Source organism: Solanum lycopersicum, chromosome 9, assembly GCF_036512215.1.
Source record: "Solanum lycopersicum chromosome 9, SLM_r2.1".
Taxonomy (NCBI): domain Eukaryota; kingdom Viridiplantae; phylum Streptophyta; class Magnoliopsida; order Solanales; family Solanaceae; genus Solanum; species Solanum lycopersicum.
This window is the reverse complement of record NC_090808.1, coordinates 63,597,082-63,609,118: the sequence shown is the minus strand read 5'-3', so window position 1 is coordinate 63,609,118 and position 12,037 is coordinate 63,597,082. Positions and strand designations below refer to the sequence as shown.

Below are 12,037 nucleotides of genomic sequence, written 5' to 3'. Positions count from 1 at the left end.
TTATATTTTGTGACTTATTTTGATTTCCAACCCGACAACATGTCATTGTTGGTATGTGGTGTGAACTTTTGTCTCACATAAGCATTGGATCATCTCTGACATCTAAATTATACATTTGGAGGATTTTAAAGTTGTATATAGATAGATATGTATACACTCTGAGACGAGAAGAAATATAATAATAATGATATGCTTTGAGAGTTATTGCATAAAGTAACTTGTATTTAGAGAAAGATTTTGAGAAAGTACTTTGTGTTTTTATATATATATATATATATATATATATATATGTTCGTAGTTGAAGATGAATATTTTTTCTGTTTTATTAAAATAAAATTCTCTACCAAGAAAAACATAATATCTTGAGAGCTTTTTGAATTAGACAAATTTATGTAGTACACAAATGATATACTCCCTCAGTTTAAAAAAGAATGTTCCTATTTCATTTTTAGTCTGTCTAAAAAAGAATGACTCATTTCCTTTTTTGGCAACATTTTAACTTTAACTTTCCACGTTACATGTTTAAAACCACAAGATTTAGAGACATTTTGGTATATTTGACATAACTTTAATTTAGAACCACAAGATTAAAAAATCTTCTTTCTTTTCTTAAACTCCGTTCCAAATCAAACTAAGTCATCCTTTTTGAACGGAGGGAGTATACACTTGTATGTCATGTGTATAATACTGTATATAAAATATCATACACTCGACATAGAAAAAATATATGTCAAATATACTTAAACATATCTATGGTGAGATTCATTACACAAGCAATTATTTCCACCTTCAAATATCATTATAACCATTACCGTAAATCATCATAACTACAACACATTTGGTCATTATAATACAAAAATCGCTTTCATAGAAGAAAAAAAAGAAAGTTCATTATGAGAATACAGACATATCTTCTTTTCTAGCAAATAAATTTGCGTAAGTTAGATTTTCTAGTAACAATGTCATTATTTTGTGAGGTATTTTCATATTCCTTAAAAGGAAAAATATTAATAACAGTTAACTTCGATACAATAATAGAAGGAGAAATGAAAGGGAAAAAATGGTAATATGAACAAAAATTACAAAGATAGATGAAATCAACATATGATAAATATGATTATTATGATACCAGACAGAGTTTCATGATGACGCTAGAAAAAGGGGACAGGTTTATGATTAGTTATGAGCCGAAAATTATAAAATATCTATATTTTCTTAAATTGCTATATTTTGAGAAATGTGATTATTTAGGGTTATTAATCAAAAATATCTTTAAGATGATACTTCAAAATCATATTTCATCATATGATATGAAAATCTTTCATTTGCTTCTTCTTTCTTTTAAAGTTTCCTTATGCATCGAATGAAATAAATTTTGATAAAAAGGTATTTTATCTTCCATAATTTCCATCTTTCATCTCGATTCTGAAACGTGCTGCTCAGTTAGAATATTCACAACTGATTATGAAAATATTTTAATTATTATTCTTTCTCCAACCGCAAATCCAATGGTGCATGGTGTTTTACTTTTAGAGTGCATGACTTTACTTGAACCCATGATGATTTTGTTTTTTTGTACTAAAAAAATTAGAGTTCAAGGTCCAAAAAACAAGTTAACAATTAGGGTACTAAGTAAAAATTTCCACATTTACGAAAACATAGAATTTTTTTTAATTTTTGGCTCATATCTTATCTCTTCTTATCAGCTCACTCTAATTCCTATCTTACAATCTCTCTAATCGCCTAGTTAAATGTCATCATGAAACTCCGTTTTGGTGTCATAATAATCATATTTATCCTATGTTAACTTCATGTATCTATGTAATTTTGTTGATAGTAGTACCATTTTTTTCCTTCCATTTCTCCTTTTATTGTATCGAAGTGAACTGTTATTACTTTTTCCTTTTAACAAATATAAAAGTACCTCACAAGATAATGACATTGTTACTATCAGAATTTACTTACGCCAATTCAATTACTAGAAAAGGAGATATGTCTAAATTCTAATGAACTTTCTTTTTCTTTTTTTTTCCTTTTATGGAAGTGTTTTTTGTTTTGTTATGACCAAATGTGGTATGGTTATTGGTTTACGATAATTAAGATATTATAGTATTATATATCTAATAGATGTCAGAGATGATCCAATGGTTATGTCTTGTGTGAGATAAAAGGCCACAACACATACCAACACTTGTTGTCACTATAAAGCCCAAAAACAAAAGAAGATTTTTCTTACATTTCAACAAAATCTATCAACCCTAATGTCATGATTTATCATGTCATCATACCAGTTAGGCGGTATGTGGCATAAATTTATCCATTATAAGTCTTAAAGGAATATTTTAGAAATATATAGAGAAATTTTTGAATTTCATGGATTTACAAGAAAAAACTTAGTTGTGTAAAGTATTCTAAAATAAAGACTTATTTATAAATATGTAGGGACTCATAGAACAATTATTATTTATGTATTGACCATATGAAAGACTTACATGGAAAGAAGAATAGTCCTTAGTGGAATATTCTAGAAATATATAGAGAAATCTTTGGAAGATCTAAGGATTTCATGGATTTACAAGAAAGTATTCTAGAATGAAGACTTATTTGTAGATTTGTAGGGACTCATAACAATTATTTTTTATGTATTGACCATATGAAAGACTTACATGGAAATAAGAATAGTCCTTAATAGAATATTCTAGAAATATATGGAGAAATCTTTGAAATATCCTAGAATTTTTTGGATTATTTACATGAAAAGATCTTAAAATATTCTAGTTGTTTAGAGTATTTTAGAATGTAGACTTTTTGTAAATATGTAAGGACTCATTTAACAATTATTATTTATATAATAACCCTAAATTAGTAGTATAAATAGAGTACAACCATTCGTAAATTGACAAGCAATATAACAATCTGGTGGGGTAATTTGCCTCGTGAGCCATTGAGAGGTACTAATGAGGATTAAGGCATCCGAGAAAAAATGTGGCTGCTTTTACTGGCGTTCTCTGTCTCCTTGAAGCAGGTTTTAGTCTTGATTTTTATAAATTATTATTATTGCAATGTATGCAGACCAAAATTCTTTTAAGACAATTCACTTTCGAATTTTCAGTTTCTTTAAGTTTTAAATTTTTCATTCACATCAATTTTATGTTTTAAATAATGGGAAAAAAATAGAACTTTTTCATGTTCTTATTTCTTTAACCCATCAACTACCTCTCTCCACTGCTTAACTGAAAAGATCCCACGCATTATAAATTAATAACCGTGCAAAAGAAAATTACACCAAAGAGAGAGGGATCCACGATTCTATAGAAGTAGTGGAATCTAATACCATTATACATATGATGGTTAGTATGGATGAAAAGAAATAATTGATGTTTCGAAGATAGATCTAGTCTGATTTGCCAATAAAATAAAATAGTTTAGTATCTTTTCTTTTTTAATATAAACAACTTTGCATAGAAGACGTAGATTAATATTGTAAGCTACCTATGATCTACATCTTCTATTCTAAGTTGATAACAAAAATAAATAAATAACAATGAACATAATTGATATTAAATCTATCTTCAAAATATCTTTCATTTTTTTTCTTCCACGCTCATCACCATATGCATGATGATATGAATTAGCCTCCTCTTTTCTTTTGAGTTTTAGATTCTCCACCTATTTCTGTGTAATTTACTTTTTGGCTAATTTTTAATTTATAACGTGTGAAATCTTTTGTTTTTGGCAATGGTGAGCGGTGGCTATTTGTATTAAGGAGATAGAAACAACTATTGACAAATTATTCAATATTGATTTATGTTGTTATATATTGTTCTCTAACATTTACATTTCTTCTTATTTGGGAGCTTTGGAGCATACGCTTGAAGGAAGTGAAATTGGAAGCAATTGAGAAGACGTTAGCAGATTATACATACGAAGCCTCTTTTTAAGAGTTCCGTTTTACTTTCAACCAAACCTCCTATCCAGGGGTGGAGCTACATACTTCGAAGTATACTTTTTTTTGTGTAAATACTTATAATAATAAGTGGATGGTTTATTGATTAATAAATACATGTCCGATTCTCTATTTGAAAGAAAACCATATACTTGCATACGTTTTTCCTTTGTTACTTTAGTTTGTTTTTACTTTTTGCTATATGTAGATTTTATTTTTAAATAACAGAAAATTACTAAGTTTCAGTGGTAATGAATGCTAGCAAAGTAAAGAAATTTAATAATCTATATTAGCAAAGTAACAAAATAAACCAAAACTTTAAGCAAAGCGACTTTAAAACACAAAACAATGTTATGCGGTATTTTTGTGGCTTATTAAAAAGTTTAATTTGCACGGTAGTAGTTGTTCTGTTGTTATTCCTATGTAATAATAATAACATATTCAATATAATATTTTTTAAAAATATGGTATTTTATGACAAATTATAGGTTTAATTAGCATTTAATAGCGCAATTTAATTTTTTTAGCTATAAAATATTTTATTTATTTATTTATTTGACAGTAAACTGCCACATTTATTATAAGTGCTTTTAAAAATACGTTATGCTTGTTTGATAAATAGTTGACACATAATATTATAATTGTATTATTCATCAATACGTGAATAATATATTGTTCTTAGTAATATATATTAAAATTGTATTATAATTGTATTAAAAGTGACCAAGTGAAAAAAACTATTATTACTATAAATGATAAATATTTTTTATTTATAGTATATTTATGTAAGTTTCATTTTATATATATATATATATATTCATCGGTTAAGATGAAGATGTCTTGTATGACTTGACTTTACTAGAAAGAATTTCTCTATCAAGAAAACATATAATATCTCGAGATTTCTTAAATTAGACAGGTTTATCTAGTATGTAAATGATATATACACTTGTATATTAATGTATGTACTTGTATGTCATGTGTATAAAATTGTATACACAATGCTATACACCTGACATATATTAAATTTTTGCCGAAAATATCTCGACATATATATATATATATATATATATATATATATATATTAAAAAGAACCATACAAACAATTTTATTTTCACCTTTAAACTATTACCGTAAACCATCATAGCTACAAAACATTAGGATATGAATATGTCTCCTTTCCAAGCAAATGAATCGGTATCAGTAGTAACATCATTATTTCGTGAGGTACATTCTTGTTTTTAAAAGACATAAATTATTAACAATTCACTTTGATACGGTATAAGGAGAAAGGAGAAGAAAAAGAGAATGATACTATCAACGAAATTATAAGGATATAGGAAGTCAATATAAATTAGATATGACTTTTATGATGATAATCAAAGTTTTATGATAACACTTGAAATAAAGAATAAGGTAATATTGATCGATGTTTGAAGTTTTTGTAATTTTAAGACAACAACTTATTGATATGAAAACACAAAATAAAATTAATGCAACTTTAAATTCTGAATTTGTTGTGTCTTAATCTTCTATCATTTGAAGAGCCAAGATATATTTTTTTGATTAACAATTTGTTTGACCAATCTTTTAAAACGATTTCTATTTTTTTTTTAAAAAAAGAATTTGTTATTTAGAAAAAAAGGTAGAATCAATATTAGAATTAGCTGATACAAGAGTAATATTAGCACACAAGATTGAAATATTAAGAAATATCAATATTTTCTGACATTGCTATATTTTAAAATTAATATATCGATATCATAATGAAATTGTTATATAATAAAATACAATATTCGATATCTACGATATCATACCCACACCTAATGACAGGAAGCGAGAGAAATGGTTAAAATTAGGAATATTAAAACTACTAATTAAACACAAACAAAAACTCTCCTAATCTAATATGGAATAATAATAACTTGAAAAATTGGAACCTATGATACTGTTGCTTTGTCGTTTTAAGGTAAAGTATTTACTTCCGTCGCTTTGGTCTTATTTTAACTTGATACAAAATTTAATAAAATAAAAAAAGAGACTTTTGAGTAAATGTATCAAGATATTCTTTTGATATTGTAGTTTTAATTCTTACTTGTCATATGAAATGTTGAATTTGTAATAAGAGAGTTGCCACTTATCAAAAATAGGAAGTAAAGAACCATTCGTTTTCAAACGAGAAAAATATTATATTGGATTATTAATGTATATGAAGTAAATTGGGATATCTTACGATTAAGTATGAAATTTATCATAAAACAAAAAAAAAGTATATTAATCAATCCCAAACTTAATACTTCACGAGTTCTTAAGAAAGTGATGTTCCTTGAAGAAGCATCTTGAAAATGTTACTGAAAAGATCTGCCTAAACTATTCAGTATATCTTGAGAGTTTGATGATGTTTTTATGTGTAGCGTGTTTGGAGAGAGGAAATCCATGTTACATACACCCTTGATATTATAGCAAGTAAGTGATCATGATTCAGAATTTGAAGATTGTTTTAGAATATGAACGACTTTTTAGAATAGCTAAATTTGGGATACCATCCACACTATAGCTAAATAGTATTTTTCATTTGCTTTCAATTCACTTGAGGACATTCTTGGCCTATTTTATTACTATAAGGGTATAATGGACAAGATCCTTACTATTCATGAATATTTTACACAATCACTTAAGTTTTTTACCAATTGGAAAAAAGGGAAAAAATGGCTATATATATATATATATTGATTACACTTTTGATTAATACATGAGTTGTTGTATCTAGCTAAAAATTGATGGTTGAAATTTATTTGCTTTGATTTGATTAAAATTATTTATGTTTTAATTATAAATTTAAATCATCAAATTTTAATCTACTCAAATGGCAAGAAATAAGCACGATATTGAAATCTACTCGACATTGATCTACATTAAGGAATTTACTTTAGGACCCAAGAACCAAATACTCCCAAAATTCTGTTTTTATTATAAAGTCTATTTATTTATAATTTATAATTTTGGAAGCAAGAAAAATAGTATCTTATTATATATAATATGTAAAATGTTCTTTAATTTCAAATTAATGAAATATCAGTCATTTGTAAAAATTTTAAATTATCAAGCAAAGTTCTACTACCTTTAACGAAACATATATTATCTCTAGAATTAATTGTACATATTATCTCTATTGTTAAACTAAGTCATTCTTACCCTTGTCGTCACTAATTTCATTATTTGTAACCCTTAATTGACGAAAATTTCCAGATTGACTCAAATTAACCCAATTTTCATAACGACTCATTTTCCATTTTGAACCCAATGCACCAGCCGGTATAAACCAATCAAGGCACACATGTGTTTTCTTTTAAAAAGAGAATCAGGTATTGCTGAAAAGGAGAAAATATTGATTAATGTGGTAGCCTCTTACTTACCAATGAATCATCCAATTATGTAAAATATTTTTGTTTAGTTATTCGATTTTCTAATACAAATATAGAAGTTATAGAAAAGTAATTGAATTCGTCCAAACTCTTTCCCCACATAACACTGTAGCTCCGCCCCTGGATAGGAGGTTTGATCGAAAATAAAAGAGAACTCTTAAAAGGAAACTTCATAGATATAAACTGCTAATATCTTCCCAATTGCTCTCAATTTTCACTTTCTTCAAGTGTAGCTCCCAAATAAGAAGCAACGTAAATGTTAGAGAGCAATATATATATATAACAACATAAATCAATCTTGTGTAGCAATTGGTTTTGTTCAATCAGCTCAAAGTGGCTTGAGCAACAAATACAAGTAAAATAAAGCTTAGATTATAAGTTGGTATAACAGCCCTAATCAATCAATAGTTGTTAGGGATTTACTATGTTTGGTAATTTTTAAAACTATCACCATAAATACTTAGACACTTGGATTTATGAGGTTTGCTATATGCTTCAAACTAAGTTATCTCCCATCTCTTGCTGCTGTGAATAAAACATCTACAAACTACACAGGTTCGCTATATGGTTCAAACTTCAAACTAATTTATGGTTGTTCGAAATAACTATTTTCTTTGATATGGAGTAACCACCCCTTCCAAAAAAAAAATAGAGTATGGTATTGTGTTATTTTGCACTTTGTAACTTTCTTTGACAAAAAAAGTCTGATTGAAATGGTTTGGAAATGTGAAGAGATGTGCACACGTTTACTAAGGAAGTGCAAAAGGCTGGTCATACTAGGTATAGGGAGAGGTAGGTCAAAGAAGTGTTGGAGATAGGTGATTAGACATGACATGACACACCTTCAAGTTGTCGAGGACATGACCTTAGATAAGAGAGTCTGGAGGATAGGTACTAGGGTAGATGGTAGTGGAGTGTTCTCTTGCTTTTCACGAGTTTATGTTTGTCTTGTACTAGCCGTATTATTGTACTTCTTGCTTTTAACATCTATTGTCATATGTTTTTACTAGAGTTTTAATTATCGCATTATTTTGTTATTCTTGTAGGATTTCCACCACTTTCCTGGTAATTATTATGTTTTGTTATATTGTTTTATTAATTCTTGCACTAGAATTTGTTGCACTTGAGCCGAGACTCTTTTGAAAACATTTCTACCTCCACGAGGTAATGGTAAGGTCTACATATACTCTACCCTTCCAAAACCTTTCTTGTGGAATTTCACTATGTATATTGTTGTTGTATTTTTCTTTTCTTTCATAATTGCATTCATTCAACATCCTATACAACAACAACATTCACAGAGAAATTCCACTAAGTGGGGACTGAGAGTGTATAGTGTACGCAACTCACCACTACCTCAAGAAGCTAGAAAGACTATTTTCGAAGAATTCTCGACTGTACGCATCAAATCAAAGTAAAAGAAATAAAAACAATAAAGAAAACGTAACAGTTAAAAAGAAAGTAGTGTGAAATTTACAAGAAAAAAACTATAAGAACAATAAAACAATGCGATAATTAAAACACAATAAACGACATATGACAAGAATCACAAGGGTAACAAGTACTAAAACATACCCTAACAGGCATAAACCTTTGCAATGCAGGATAACACTTCAACCTACTAACCTTCTACCCAAATAGTCGACCCTCACTCCTTATCTAGAGTCATGTACTTGACAAAATAAAGTTGTTTTATGTCATATCTAATCACTTCATTAATACTTTTTTTGTTTATCTCTACCCCTTGCTATCAACCTATTGCACTTTCTCACCGGATGTCTATGCGCTTCCTGTACACATGCCTAAACCATCTAAGCGTTGCTTCACTCGTCTAGATGTTCAAAGCAAGGAAACAAGATATGCAAAAAATAAGGGGACATAAAATAGTAAATCAAGTAGATTGAAAACTGCCTCCAGTCAAACTAACACAAGATATTCATTAATTTCACTTTTATTTCATAAACAATACTAGTAGATATAAACATCAAGTATATGGTTCATCCTCAGTATACACAGATAAAGATGAAAGCAAAGACATAAACTTAAACAATAATTGTTTATAAAAATTAAGATTCGAACCTGCTTCGAGGATATGCGAACATCAATCTTTAATTGAATCAATCTAAACCATTCAATCAAAGATCTGAAAATGGACTGATCCATGGTCATCAACTGTACAGATCTGGAAATCTCTGATGAGTTTTATGGATGAATATCATCTGGGGTTAAAGGATTTATCTCTGATGAGTTTTATGGATGAATATCATCTGGGGTTAAAGGATTTGGGAGGAAGGCAGGAGTAGGAATAGATAGAGAGTTTATAAGGGATTTTAGTAGAGATTGCTTGATACTTTGTTGGTTAATTTACCAATGTCTGTCTCTCTATTTATACCACTAATTAGGGCTAATGTATAAATTATAATTGTTAGAGTCCTTATGTATTTACTAATAAGTCCCTATTCTAGAATACTCTACATAACTAGAATATTCTAAGGACTTTCATGTAAAACTATGAAATTTTAATGTCTTTCAAAGATTTCTTCATACATTTCTAGAATATTCTATTAAGGGTATCTTCAATCTTGAACTCTATTTTATTTTTCAAATCTAGAGTTTTCTATTTTTTCAGTTCAACTCAATTTTCTATTTTATTATTATTTTTTCTATTTCATTCTTATTTTGTTATTTCAGACAATCAACTTCAACTCAATTCTCTATTCTTATTCTATTCTGTCTAATCACTATGTTACAAACACTCTAACCATAGACCAATCCCCTATTTCAAGTGCCTTCATGAAACTCCGTCCGGTTTCATAATAATCATGAAACTTCATGTATCTTTGTAATTTTATTCATAATACCATTCTTTTTCTTCCATTTCTCCTTCTATTGTATTGAAGTAAACTGTTATTAAAGTTTTCCTTTTAAGGAATACAAAAGTACCTCACAAAATAATGACACTGTTACTATCAAAATTTACGCCAATTTAATTACTTGAAAATGAGATAATCCAAATCATAATGATCTTTTTTTTCTTTTTATGATAGTGTTTTTTGTATTGTTACGACCAAATGCGGTATGGTTATGATGGTTTACGATAATTAAAATATTATTATATCTAGTAGATGTCAGAGATGATCCAATGGTTATGTGAGACAAAAGGCCACAACGCATACCAACACTTTGTCACTATAAAGTCCAAAAAGTAAAGACAATTTTTCTTACTTTTCAACAAAACCTATCAACTCTATTGTCATGATTTTGTCATGTCATCGTACCAGTTAGCCGTTGTGTGGCATGAATTTGTCCATAATAAGCTTTAACGGAATATTTTATAAATATATGGAGAAATGTTTGGAAGATCCAAGAATTTCATGGATTTACAAGAAAAATTCTTAATTAAAATATTTTAGTTCTGTTGAGTATTCTAGAATGGAGATTTATTTGTAAATATGTAGGGACTCGTATAACAATTGTTATTTATGTATTGACCATATGAAAGACTTACATTGATAGAAGAATAGTCCTTAGTGAAGTATATTTTAGAAATATATGGAGAAATCTTTGAAAGATCTTTGAATTCCATCTATTTACATGAAAAGGCCTTAAAGTATTTTAGTTGTATTGAGTATTCTAGAATTAAGACTTATTCGTAAATATGTAGGGACTCATATAACAATTCTTATTTATATATTGTCCATATGGAAGACTTACATGGATAGAGAAACAATTCTTAGTGGAATATTCTAGAAATATATAGAGAAAATCTTTGAAAGATCTTAGAATTTATATATTTGCATGAAAACGCCTTAGAATTGTCACGACCCAAATCCGAGCCGCGACTGGCACCCACACTTACCCTCCTATGTGAGCGAACCAACCAATCTAACCTTAACATTTCAATGTAATAACAACAAAAAGTAATGCGGAAGACTTAAACTCATTAATAAAAATCAATAATCAACTTCTATAACTCAAGAACTTATCATTATCCCCAGAATCTGGAAGTCATCACTACAAGAACATCTACAATCAAATGACTAAACTAAGAGTATTCTAGAAGCTAAAAATACATAAGAAGCTAGTCCGTGCCGGAGGTTCAAGGCATCAAGACGTGACGGAGGAGATCCAGTCCAAGCTAGAAGTGTTAGCTCACCCTGAAGATCCGGTGTGACGAAGACTGGCTTGAATTACTGTTGAGTCGAAGATGACGGCACGTTTGCTGCATTCCACAATTAAACAAGAAGAAAACAATAAAAGTAGGGGTCAGTACAAACACGGGTACTGAGTAGATATCATCGGCCAACTCAAAATAGGGAATAGTATATATCAAGTATTATCATAAATCAACTATAAAACTCAACATGTAACAACAACAAGTACTATAATCATCAATAAGTACCATCAAATTCACACATGAGGACTCAAGCCCCAATACCATACTCATTTGGAAATCATGTTCGTTAGATTGAGTATATTAACATCTTTCAAGATTCATTATCTTTCCTCCTCTTGTGTCGGTTCGTGACACTCCGATCCCCTAATTCTATGTGTCGGAACGTGACACTCCGATCCCCTACATGTGTCGGAACGTGACACTCCGATCCCCTACATGTGTCGGAACGTGACACTCCGATCCACTAAATCTATGTGTCGGAACGTGACA

The 12,037-nt window shown here is 28.8% G+C and overlaps 2 long non-coding RNA genes across 2 annotated transcripts; one reads left to right on the top strand and one right to left on the bottom strand.

The window, feature by feature from the left end:
- The first annotated feature begins 2,551 nt into the window (after window positions 1-2,551).
- On the top strand, window positions 2,552-4,090 carry LOC104649348 (uncharacterized). The gene is made up of 2 exons (XR_743303.4): window positions 2,552-3,025; window positions 3,858-4,090. It is a non-coding gene; the product is annotated as an uncharacterized lncRNA (long non-coding RNA).
- Window positions 4,091-7,314: 3,224 nt separating this feature from the next.
- Window positions 7,315-9,904, bottom strand: LOC104649347 (uncharacterized). The gene is made up of 2 exons (XR_743302.3): window positions 9,451-9,904; window positions 7,315-7,592 (listed from the first exon to the last, which is right to left on the bottom strand). It is a non-coding gene; the product is annotated as an uncharacterized lncRNA (long non-coding RNA).
- Between the last annotated feature and the right edge of the window lie 2,133 nt (window positions 9,905-12,037).